We start from the raw sequence: 13,652 nt of genomic DNA, 5'->3' as shown, positions 1-13,652 counted from the left end.
ATGAACACTTTTGGCAGTCTCATGAAGCCTATGGACTGCACAGAATACAGTTATCTTATTTGACCCTTACCACTACTGAGATAATATACATGAAGCACTTAGTACATAGTAAGTACATAAAAGTAATAGCTAATAATAATAGCTAACATTTTTACAGTGCCTTTTATCTGCCAAGCACTATGCTAAGTGCTTTTCAGCTATCTCATATGATCTTCAAGACAACCTTGGTGTTATTACCACACCATTTTACAGATGAGGCAACTGAGGCAAACAGATTAAGGGATGGGTCCAGGGTCACACAGCTAATAAGGTTCTGAATTTACACTTGAACTCGGGTCTTCCTGACTCCAGTCCCAGTGCTCTATCATCCACTGTGCTACCTAGCTACCTATATTCTTTTAAGGGTATAAGAAGTGCCTATTTCTTTTTTCCTCTCTACAGATCATGTCAAGACTATTCAAGCCTCTCCTTGGAGCACTGGTTGAGGTGGAGGATAAGGGTGTTGCCTCTCATGAACTCATCCATGTGCTTATAGTTGTTACCACATGGCAGCTAAAGCCCATGACCTGCTTAGGCAAGCCTGAAAATGGATCTCTGGAGCTTTAGCTTACCCTTCTGTTTCCTGTTTCTTTTTCTGACCATAGGTAATCTTATGATGGGATAGGATGGTTTGTGGACTTGACCTTGTAAGCCACCTTGTGAGGTCTAGAGGTCAACAGCTCTTAGGCCTTGAGTTGATGTAGGAAGTGCCCTTTCTCTACCCACCACAGAACTTATTAGAGAAGAAAATAACCACTAGCTGGAGGATCCCAATTCTTGGACTGCCTTGCATAGCTGGAGGGAATTTTTTAGAGAGTGCAGAGCTGAGGTAAAATGTAAAACGCCTATTCAGCTATCCCCAAAATTGCTTCATGTTTGAGTCCCAACTGTCTGAGAGAGAGTAATAGTAATTACTGTATCCTGTTTTAATTCTGTCCATTATACTCTTTTTTTTGTGGGGCAATGAGGGTTAAGTGACTTGCCCAGGGTCACATATCTAGGAAGTGTCAAGTGTCTGAGGCTGGATTTGAATTCAGGTCCTCCTGAATCCTGAGCCAGTGCTTTACCTACTGTGCCACCTAGCTGCCCAATTGTACTATTTTTTTTAAAGCATTTCTTTTGTGTGGGAGAAATATATACTGGTATACGTTGTACATTGGCTATTTTCTACTCTCCCCTTCTAGGGAGACCTCTAGATATGAAACAAATTTAAGATTTAAGTAATTTCCCCAAGGCTTTGGGAGTGAAGAAGTAAAAAGCCAAGGAGTATAAGAATGAAAGCTTGGCCTTTCCTAACATGTTCAACCTCTTATCAGTATTGAAATGGGTCTATTTGCTTAAGTCCAGAGCCAGTAAGGCCCCTTAGCAGAGAAAAATAAGCCCTTCCCATGCTCTCTTCCCCCCACTTATTGTTACATATTTAAGAAACAGGTACAAAATAAAGATCTGGAAAAAAAAAGAAATTCCATTCAATGGGAAGCTGGGTGTTGCTATTTACTAACATTTTCTAACAGAACATTTTTCTATTTAGAAAAAGCAAAAACCAGTTAATAAGAATGAAAATGTGGGAGTATCTTATATAGCTGAGATGTACATATGATTTAGTGTTCTGACCATTAAAGGAAAACGAAGTATTTCATAAGCACAATGAGCAAATAAAGTTTGATTATTGCTGATGGAGCAAAGTACCCAAATAACATTTTTTAGTATTTCAAGGTTTACAAAGCATTTCACAACAATTATATGGGTCAGGTTTTGTATCATAATCATTTTATGTATAAGGAAACTGAGGCTCGGAGAGAGCCTCACACAGTGGTAATATTGAATTACAACCTTAAGGCTTCTGACTAAAAATCCAGGGCTTTTTCTACCATATAGCATGGCCAAAGTGCACGTTGTCTCATATTTTGTATTTAGCATACAGCAGTATATGGTAAAACTCCTCTACTTCAGTCTTTCCATGTTCCCTCCATCCCTATCCACCTTTGATAAGTACCAGTGCCCAAGGAAAAGGTCAGTGAAGGGGCCTAGGCAGAGCTGAGTTTAACTCTAACTCTGGATGAAGCTAGCCAGGCATAGCCCACTTTACTGACAGCCTTAGAAGGAAGCTGCTAAATTGAAAAGAAAACTACAAGGTATTTGTCATAGCCACAAATGGGATTAACCTTTTTTCAACTGCTTCTAGCTCTAGTGCTGAAGAGCTCCCTTCAGGGATACCCCTTTTGATTCTTTTTGACTTAAAAACTTTTCCTTTGACCCGTAGAGTTGCCTGGAAGCCTTCTTAGACATAGCAGCCCAGTCTCTCTTGATTAAACCTTAGCTCTGGTTTTGCCTCTAGGTTAGGAAACTCTACTTTCTAGGAAGATATTTCCACTTTTTATTCTTCTGAACATGTATTTAGGGAAAAGAATCTCTTAGCTCAATATTCCCTTTTGTGACAAGGTTAAAAAACAAAACAAATCAAAAAAGACACAGAGCAATCTTAGAGCACTGCCTTCTATTGATGGTTGATATTGGGTAGGTAGGCTGAGGCCATACTATATTTAGGTTCTTAAGTTGCCATTGGGGGGGTCTTCAGTAAAGGGCACCTTCCTTCCCTTTCCCTACTTCTTTTTTTCTTTCTGTCTTTTCTTCATGTGCCCATTAGGAACCTCAGGAACCAAAGACCACAATGAAAATGGTTGGTCTATAGTATTATATACATAAACTTCACTGGATAATTATTAAGGGAAGATAGCTACAATTATTAGTTTCTAATGATAATGAAATTTTAATCCAGAAGACTTTATTGGATACCAATTACATATCAGGCATTGCTGCAGTTGCTGTGGAAGACACAAATGCAATATAGGACAAGGCCCCTAGCCTTAAGGCATTTATAAACCTATTGGGTAGAAGTGGCCTATGTAAACAAATCACAATAAAGAGAATTAGAGCAGAATGCAAAATAAAGACATTCATTGAATGTAGTTAAGAGCTAAAATAAATACATGATCTTAGCCATAAATCCAGGAAAAGGAGTAGCTATGCCAAGGACAATAATAACGTTGTTTGTCCTTCATTCTCCAAGAGGACATGACATTGGGAGGTGATATCATAACTGGAAATGAATTGAATTTAAGTGAGGGAGGGCTGTGCAAAGTTATCATCCTCACTCTCCTCCAGAGCCATCTGGGTCCAGGTGCAAGATATATGTCAGGATGATTGGAGATGGTCCCAGATGTTTGAAGCAATCCGGGTTAAATGACTTGTCTAGGGTCACACAGCTAGTAAGTATTACATGTCTGAGGCTGGATTTGAACTCAGGACTTCCAGATCCCAGAGCCAGTGCTCCACCTTGCTGCCCCAATTATAATATACTGCACAATGGACCAAGCAATCTCCTATAATGGATAGAGTTTTTGGAATCAGGAAGACTTGCCTTCAAGTCTTGCTTCTGAAAAATACTATCTGGGTGACTCTGGAGAAGTTACTTAACTTTTCATAACCTCAAATAACTCTCTAAAACTAAATTACTGAAGAGATGCAGCTTTGAATCAGTAGATACATTTTCCATACTGTAGATGATCCTCAGATCCAGATAAAAAAATAAAGAAAAAATAATTAGGTCCTAGAAGTAAGCTGGCACCCTTGTGTATTATTTTGTCACTTAAAAATTTCACTGAATAATTTAATTTTTTGAGGCAAATAGGTTCACTTAATTGCCTCTTTCAAAATGATAATGGTACAAAATGACTTAAAACAATTAATGGATAAGAAAAAAATATGAACAAATCACTTTCCTAGGGCTGGATCAAATATATTGAAGAAAAATACAATCATGTGATTACTCGAATTATGATGGTGATTTTTCTCATTACTGACTCAGTTCACTGATTACAAAAGTCCAAATCTAGGGCAAAGAAGAGAGTCTGAATACATGCTAACCTCTTAAAATTTTAAAACTCTAAAAAATTTTTTGAACTCTGCTGAAAAAGTCTTATTTTCTCATGAAAAAGAAGACACAGAAGCTACAAATGTTTAGAAATATTCTCTCCATAAATTCCCAAATGATAGACAAAACTTATTTGCAAAGCTAACAGAAACCCTTAAATCAATCACCTAAATAAATCAAATTTATTTAGTCCTTACTGTATGTAAAACACTATGCTTTGCATGGTATTTCCTTAAATAAGCAATGCAAAGAAACAGAAGAAAACAATAGAGTGGAAAGGACAAGAGATCTTTTTCAAGACAATGAGAAAGAAGAGAAATTTTCATACAAAAATGGTCATGATAAAAGACAAAAATGGTAGGGACTAAACAGAAGTAGAAAAGATTAAGAAGAGATGACAAGAATACACAGAACTTAACTTAAGATCTTAACATTACTGATAAGCATGTGGTTACAGATCTAAAGACAGACATCCTTAAGAATGAAGAATATTGTTTCAACAATATGTGAACCAACAATTGAGGAACAAGCTGGTTTTTAAGAGGTAAAGGAGGAGATAGCCAACATTTGCTGGATTAGGGAGAAAGCAGGTGAGTTCCCAGAAAAAAAAATTACTACTGCTTCAATTACTACATTAAAGCCTTTGACTGTGTGGATCACAATGAAATGTGTCAAGCCTTCAAAGAGATGTATCCTGAGGAACCTGTATGTGGATCAAGAAGCAACCGTTAGAATTGAACATAAAGGGTCAGCTAGGTGGCATAGTGAATAGAGTATCAGCCCTGGAGTCAGGAGGACCTGAGTTCAAATCTGGCCTCAGACACAACACATACTGGCTGCGTGACCCTGGGCAAGTCACTTAACCCCAATTGCCTCACCCCCCCCCCAAAAAAAAGAATTGAACATAGAATAACTGATTGAAGATTAGGAAAGGAGCACAATAGGGTTGCATGTCTTCACCTTATTTATTTAACTTATATGCAAAGTATGTAATGTGAAATGCCAGGCTGGATGAATAAAAAAACAAAATTAAAGTTGCTAAGAAAAAATCAAAACTCTTAGATATGCGGATAATACCACTCTGATGGAAGACAGTGGAGAAGAATTAAGAAATATCTTGATAAAAGTGAAAGAGTGTAAATGCTGACTTGACGCTCAACATAAAAACAAAAACAAAAACAAAAACAAAAACAAAAACATGGCGACTGGTCAGTCCCATCACTTTCAGACAAATAGGGGTAGAAGAAATGGAGGCAGTGTCAGATTTTGTATTCCTGGTCCCAAAGTTCACTGCAGACAACTACAGCCATGACATTAAAGGATGCTTCTCCCTTCAAAGGAAAGCTCTGGCAAATCTGGACATCATACTAAAAAAGGTCCAAATAGTCAAAGCTATGGTTTTTCCAGTAACAATATATGGCAATGAGATTTGAACTATAAAGAAAACTGAGTGCTACAAAATTGACACTTTCAAAATCTGGTACTAAAGAAGACTTTTGAGAATCCTTTGGACTGACAGGAAATCAATCAGTCAATACTTAAAGAAATTTATTCATTATGTCAAATGGAATGTCAAATATTGAAGCCAAAGCCTAAATATTTTGGACATATAATGAAAAGATAGGACTCATTAGAAAAAGGCCTTGATGTTGGGAAAGATTGAAGGCAAAAGGAGAAGGGGAAGACAGAAGATGGGATGGATAGATAGTGTCAGGGAAGTAACAAACATGAGTTTGGATAGACTTTGGGAGATAGCAGAACATACAAGAGCCTGTCATGCTTTGGTCGATGAGGTCATAAAGTATCTTATGTGATTGAACAACAAAATTCAAAGCACCGAGGATAAAAAAAAGTTTGAAGTATTCTCAAGGAGTTTACATTCTAATTGTGGGAGGCAACAGGACTATATTTGAATTTGTGCATAATATATACAAAATGAATTCAAAGTAGCAATGGAGATCAGAAAAGATTTCATATGGAAGGTGTTAGTTGAACTAAATCTTTAAGGAAATCAAAAATTACAAGAGGTAGAGGTGAAGACAGAGTGCAAGAAAGTGAAGGTATATGCACAGTGTTTTGCATACCTTAAAGAGTTTACTTATTTATCTATCAATTTATTTATTTATGTATTACTATTACTAACATGACCATCAACAAGTCACTTTTCATGTCTAGGTCTTAGTTTACTCATCTATAAAATGAGGAAGTTGGACTAGATAACCCCTAATTCTACATTTCTAATATTAGCCCATCTTGCCAATCCTTTCTTGTAGCATGAATCCTTTTCCATCTCCCTTCCATCATTTCCCGAATAAGTGGTTATCCAGCCTCCATTATAAGGATTCTAGAGACAGGTCTAGAGGCACTGAGATGTTCCATTTTTCAATAGTTTAACTATTGGTTAGTTCCTCCTTCATTTTGAGCTGAAATCAGAATTTTCACACCTTCTACATTTGGATTTGGTCCTAATTCTTCCCTTTGGGGCCTTCTATTAGATATCAAGGCATTTATTTTATTCCTAAATCACACCACTTGTTATTCAACTTTTTCTTATTTGGCATAATTTCAAGTCCATTATCTGTACTAGTCATCCTCCTTTGGAGGGATACAGTTACGCTTTTGTACTTCCTATAGCCTTTTTTATTCAGAACTAAACATAGTAACCCAGGTATATTTTGACTAATGCCGATTACAATGAGACTACCATCTCGCTAGTTCTGGATTTTCTATTTCTATTAATGCATTTCAAGATTGCATTAGCTTTTCCCCGCTATATCACATTGCTGATTCACATTGAGCTTTCAAGCTACTAAATCCCCAGGTGTTTTCTTTCTTTCTTTCTTTCTTTTTAACATGACCTACTTTCTAGTTGTATTTTCTTTATCCTATATTTTTGAAATCTGGTCAGATGGGAAAGTTGAAACAAATGACCCATCTTTTATTCCACCATGGAATACTTTAGGGGATGATGTTTTTCCAAAGTAATAGTTATTCCTTAAATAATGATACCTGACATTATTAGAGAACTTTATGCTTTACAAAACACTTTGCCTATTTTATTTCATTTGAGTGACACCACAGAGGTATATAGGAAATTGAAATTTAGAGAGATTAAGTGACTTTTCCAGAGTCATATAGCTAGTAAGTTCCAGAGAAAGGATCTGAATCCAAGTCTTCCCGACTTTAGGTCCATTACTTTATTTACTAAACCTTGTTGTCTTTTAGAGTGAAAGAAAATAAAACCCGACTGACAGTTTATGTTTGTCATATATGTCTGTATCATATCTGTGTCTCATTCTGCACCCTAAACATATATATGCATACATACATACACATATACATATATATACATATATACATACGTACACACTTATACACATACATACATCTATATATCTATAACAAGGATAAAGCCAAACAACAGGGATCCAAATTATATAGGTGCTAGAAGGAAGCAAGCTACTTTGGCTCCCATACTAATTAAAGAAGCTTAAAATGTTTGCATGTCAGTCTTAGTAATGCTATACAAAAAAATCAAACATGGAGGGTTCTTAAGAGTTTAGACATAGGCCATGCTATGTCCTTGTTTCTGATTCGATAGAGCAGGAGTATATGAAGAACAGTAAACATTTTGTTCACCTGAGGGGGAAATGGCAACATTTTTTTCCTTTTTTCCAACCTACTTTAAGTTGAAAAAGAAAAGTATGTTGTTTTTTTCTTCCTAGAGAAAAAAAAAAACAACATTTTCACAGGTGAAATCAATATTTCTAGACTGAAAATAGGCTTCTGTTTCTAGGTTTAGACACAGATTGAATAATATTCTTCTCCAAGAAAAGTTAAAAATATTTCATTCAGAAGATTAAGGCCCTCTTCAGGTTATGGATTCCACATCAGCAATAAAGATCCTGGATTTCTTTTCACCCATATCCTTTGAAACTGCATAATATCCTGAAGAACTCTGTTGATAAGGAATCTACTATCTGATGTGACTTGTTTTGTATGGATCTATCCATCAAAAACAAATAAGTTTGAGGAACTTGATAAGTGCTAGGCACTTCACTAGGCACTGGGATACAGAGACTAAAACCAGAACAGTCCCTGTCCATAAGAGGCTTCCATTTGATGGTAAGAAAACACAAAACACACAAATTAAATTCAAAAGAAACAAAAGAAATATTAAGTAATTGATAGAGGGCATTTGCAGCTAAGGGAAGAGTTCTTAACCTGGACTTTGTGAAATTGTTTAAAAATATTTTTTGATAACATGACTAATACAGAAATATGTTTTGCATGATTGCACATGCATAACCTATATAAAATTGCTTACAGTTTCAGGTGGGAGGGCAAGAAAGGGGGGAGAGAATTTAAAACTCAATTGTTTTTAATGTTAAAATTGTTTTTACATGTAATTGGGAACAATGGAATATTATCAAAATATTTCAATAACTATTTGAACATAAATAGTTTCTTTTGCAAAACTAGAAATTTTTTATTATAATTTAATTGTATTATTCTAAGAGTGGGGTCCCAAGGCTTCAAGAGATTGCCAAAAGGTTCTATGAAAGATCTAAACAAGCATTATGAAGTGTCTACCATGCATAGGGCAATATAGTAAGTTCTTCACAGATATTCTTTCATTTGATTCTCACAACAACCCTGGGAGCTAGGTGTTATTATCTTCATTTTACGGTTTTTGAAACTGTGAAGGGGTTAAGTGGCTTACCTAGGGTCATATAACTAGTAATATCTAAGTCCAGTTTTGAACTCAGGTCTCCCTGACCCTAGGCCCAACACCTAGCAAGAAACACAAACATATGAAAATAAAGAGAACAAGTATTTATTAAACACCTATCAGATGCCAGGTACTGTGCTAAGTAATGTGTAAATATTATCTCATTTGATTGTCACAATTATCTTGGGAGGTAGATGTCATTATTATCTCAATTTTACAGTTGAGGAAACTGAGGCAAACAAGTTAAGTGGCTTGCTCAAGGTCACACAACTAGCAAGTGTCTGAGACAGAATTTGAACTCAGGTTTTCCTGACTCCAAGCTCAGTATTCTATGCACTGCTTCTCTTAAGCTAAGGGAATCACAAAAAGTCTCATGTAGAAGCAGGCAGTTGAGATGAAGGAAAGTGGGCTAAGAGGCAGAGGTGAGAAGAGAATGATTGCAGATATAAGGGAGACTATGGAAAAGAAAAGAGATGGGAGATGGAATGTTGAGCAAGAAGAAGAGTAAGCAATTAAGGTTCTGTCCTAGGCCCTCTTCTCTTCTCCTTCTATATACTATGTCATCTGGTGATCTTATCAGCTCTCATGGATTGAATTATCTCTGTGATGATAATTCTCAAATCTACCTTTCCTGCCCCAATCTTGCTGCTGACCTCTAGTTTCATATCACCAACTGTCTTTTAGAAATCTTAAACTCAACATGTCCAAAACAGAACTCACTTTCTCTCTCCCTTCTACCTTTCTACCTTTACTATTACTGTAGAGGGGAGCACTCTCCTCTCAGTCCCTCAGGCTCAAGACCTAGGAGTCATCCTGGATTCCTCACTATTTCTCACCTGCCACATCCAAGCTGTTGCCAAGCCCTTCAGATTTTACCTTTGCAACATCCCTTAAATATGCCTCCTTCTCTCCTCTGACACTGCTACCACTCTAGTACAGACTTTCAGCACCTTACTCCTTGATTGCTACAATGGCCTGCTGAGGGGTTTGCCCTGCCTCAGTCTCTTTCCACTCCAATCTGTTCTCCATTCAGCCAGTAACATAATTTTCCTAAAACGCAGCGTAAGTGGCTTCTTATTGCTTCCTGGAGCAAAAACAAAATGTTCTATTTGGCATTCAAAGCCCTTCATAACCTAGTCCTTTCTGATATTTTTATACCTTACTCTCTAACATGTACTCCTCTATCCTGTTCCACAAGCAAGGCACTCATCTGTCTCTGGCCCATCCACATGCCTGGGTTGCTCTCCCTCTTCTCTGACTACTGACTTCTCTGCCTTCTTTTAAGTCCCATCTAAAATCCCACCTTTTCCAGTAAGACTTCCCATCCACTGTGCCACCTACCTGCCCTCTTAATTTCAGCATTTTCCCTCTTTTAATTATTTCCTATTTGTCCTATATGTAACTTGCTTTGTATATATTTGTTTACACATTGTCTCCCCCATTAGACTGTGAACTCCTTGAAAACAGGGACTGTCTTTTGCCCCTTTTTTTTGTATCCCCATGGCTTAGCATAGTGCCTAGTACATAGTAGGTGCTTAATATTGGTTGACTGATTGGTTGAATTAGGCGAGTTTGTATGCAATATAGAATATTTGAAGAAGGGTGATATATAAAACAGAGAAGCTAGGCCTGTAGTCAGAAAGACAGACTCTGAGTTCAAAACTGGCCTCAAACACTTATTAACTGTATGACTCTGGGCAAGTCATTTAACCCTGTTTTCCTCAGTTTCCTCATTTGTAAAATAATTTTGAGAAGAAAATGGTAAACCACTAAATATCTTTGCCAAGACAACCCCAAATAGGGTCATGAAGATTTGGACATGATTGGAATGACTAAACAACAAAATGCATAATACATATAGAAAGGTAGACTGAACCTGGAACGTGAAAGACATTTAATTCCAAACAATGGAATTTAAATTTTCTCTGAAAGGTTAGAAAGTTACTGGAGGTTTCTGAGAAGAGGAATAATGTAGTCAGACCTGTGCTACCAGAATAATACTTTTGGAGCCGTAAACAGAATAGTCAGGGTGAAGAGAAGTTAAAGGCAGGGGACCAATTAGGAACATACTGAAATAGTAAGATATTTAGATCCAGAGGCATGAATGCAAAAGAGGTGGTGTGGAGGAAGATTTGAACTCAAGAAGATCCTGACCTCAGGCCTGGCATTCTAATCACTGCACTGCTTAGATGCCCCATATAATTAATTATATTATTGTTAGATCATTGAGACAAAAATCTGCAACTTGTACCCACTGCTCTTCCTTTTGACCTCTGATGTTATACAAATCAAATGTAATAATGCCTGCTCTCTCACTTCCTCCCTTATCTGACATTTGACAGCCCTTAAAATATTTAAAGATTACTCCACAAGAGGATGGGGGAGGGAAGCTGACACCCTCTTCAAGTTATAAAACAAAGTCCTCAGTCCTGATGCATGGCTGTTTCAGCAGTAGCCTAGGGGCCTACCCAGGAAGGTCAAGGGATCTGCATCAACCCCAAGGTGGGACACACAAGCTTCCTGTGAAAAAGGCAGGCTTCAGGAAAGCAATTTGTGACTTGACCCTGTGGTATTCCTTGCTTCTGACTTCTGTACCTCAGCAGAAACTCACTGCTGGACTCCCCAATGCTTTCTTCATATGCCCATGGATGGAACAAAGCTACCAGATTTGAGATCCACCCCTCTGGGGAAACCACAAAGGCGCAAGCCATCTGCCAGAGTGTTAGGGCTGGGAAAAGGAGAGCTCATGCTGCACAGTTCCAATTAGTTACTGATCCTGCATCTACACTTAACCTTAATGATCAAGTGATTAACTCTTCAGGAAAAAAAGGCACACTATTGCACAATAGTAACACTCAGATCTTTCTCCACCCACCCCCCCCCCCACTCCCCACACACACCTTTTTCATGAGGGGAAAAAAAGTCTGTCTACATCTGTTCTTTTCCTGATAATGGTTTTATATAGTCTCATTGTCAAGTTCTGGGTACAGAGACTCAGAATGCTTTTTCCTTTCTTACAAAAATTGCCCCTTCTGTCCTTTTTGGAGGATAAGAGCCTCTTCCTTCCCAGAGGTTTATTATACTTGTGCATTTGAAGAAAAGATGTGTTGCAAAAGAATGCACTTTGATGACAGCCCTGCCTTCATATATGGCTTTTAGAGAACAGTGGGCCTCTCTTATTTTGCTCCCTCCCAACTAAAAGGACACAGGAAATGCACAGAAACTAGGGGAATCATTTTCAAGAAACTGAGATTCCTGTTAAGAAATCTTCACTCCCATCTGCCAGACAGGGCAACCTGTTAGAGCTAGACAATGTGATTGCTAAATTACAGGGACTGTGACTCATACCAATGAAATTGTTGTGGAGTATCATGCCTCCGTTCTCCTCTTGGCTTATTTAATAATGGCATGGGGTGTATGAATAAATCAGTCTACTTGTTTAGCAGAGTCCCTAATGCTAAAAGGACAAGGTGATCTTCAAATTCTGTTTTCAGTGTGATTATGTTGCTGTCTCCTTCACATTCTTCAACAGCATCTGTTGAGCATGAGGTGTGAATTGTTAATTCACCTTGTAGCTGTAAAATTAGTCCAGGTTCAGAAAGGACTAGAGTAACAGCTGGCAAACAATGCTAATGCTTCCAGACTTCATCAGCAGAATGTACCTTTGCAATATGCCCCATTCACTCTGTATTTTGTTGCTGTTAGTCACAACTCCAAGTGAAGATTAATTGGTATTAGTGCATTTGTACGTATAGGGTTAGTGCTCAGTCGTTATAAGGTTAGCATCCTGTGTGTAGACTGTGCCTTGAATTAGATGTCTGTTTCCAGGCCAGGAGTTGCTTGGGTGCTGGTTAATCTTAGTAGATATAGGTTACTAACCCTTATATTAGAGATGGGCATGACTCTAGGGGCCATCCAGTCCAACAGATAAGCAAGTCTGGTCTCATTTTGGAGTCCTAGATACCCTCTAGGACCTTTTTTTCTCCCACCTACTACCTTCATGGCCTTGAGTAGTCACTTACCTTCACTGTTTTGTGCCTCAGCACCCTCATCTATGAAATGAAGGAGTTGGACTAGCCATTCTCTGAGGTGCCTTTAAGGCCTAAGGCTATGATGGTATGATCCTAACTATACACACACACACACACACACACACACACACACACACACACACACACACACACACACACCCCTCTCCAAGAAATAGGCACCCAGTCCCTGCTAGAAGACATCTAGTGACATATCACTTCCTGATGCAGCTTATCCCATCCTCAGACAGCTTCAATTGCTTTTCCTCTATTTCATCGATATCTCTTATTCTTCCAACACATTACCCACCATTCCTTGCTCTATCCTCTGAGACAAAGTCTAATCCATGGAAACCACCAAACACTCAAAGATAGCAACTATGCCCCTAGCCCCAAGATTCCTGCTCTCTGGGCAAAATACACACAATTCCCTCATTAAATAGCATGGCCTTTTCTTTTGATATCTTGGTCACCTTCCTATCTATAACTCTAGTCTATGACATACAAAGAGTTTGACAATTCTCAAAAAACTTTTTGGTTAGTAGTGGGAGACCAGGTTTGCATCACATTTCTTATTTCCACTTAAAATACCTCACAGATCACAAATCATTACTACTCTCTTAGGCAGCTGGTGTCAGAGTAGGTAGAGTTGGACCTGTAGTCAGGAAGATCTAAGTTCAAAGGTGGGTTCAGACATAGCTGTAGCAAGTATCATTTATCCTCTGTCAGCCTTAGTTTCCTCAACTGTAAAATTGAGATAGTGTGGTTGCAACGATTATTTGAAATTAATATTTGTAAAAATACTTAGCACAATTCTGGCACATAGAGGGTGCTATATAAATGCTTATTCCTTTCCCTTCACTTCCCCTTAAATCTTTTAATCTTTTTAATATTCTACTTTATTGATAAAAGCCAATGA

At 37.8% G+C, this 13,652-nt stretch overlaps 1 protein-coding gene across 6 annotated transcripts in view; it reads right to left on the bottom strand.

Moving 5' to 3' along the window:
* Nucleotides 1-13,652, bottom strand: part of LINGO2 (leucine rich repeat and Ig domain containing 2) — a 1,558,843-nt gene that overhangs the window by 733,927 nt on the left and 811,264 nt on the right. The gene's annotated exons all lie outside the window — the stretch shown is intronic.

The sequence above is a fragment of the Dromiciops gliroides genome, chromosome 1, assembly GCF_019393635.1.
Source record: "Dromiciops gliroides isolate mDroGli1 chromosome 1, mDroGli1.pri, whole genome shotgun sequence".
Lineage (NCBI taxonomy): Eukaryota > Metazoa > Chordata > Mammalia > Microbiotheria > Microbiotheriidae > Dromiciops > Dromiciops gliroides.
The sequence above is the reverse complement of the archived record's forward strand: the minus strand, read 5'-3'. Positions and strand labels throughout refer to the sequence as shown.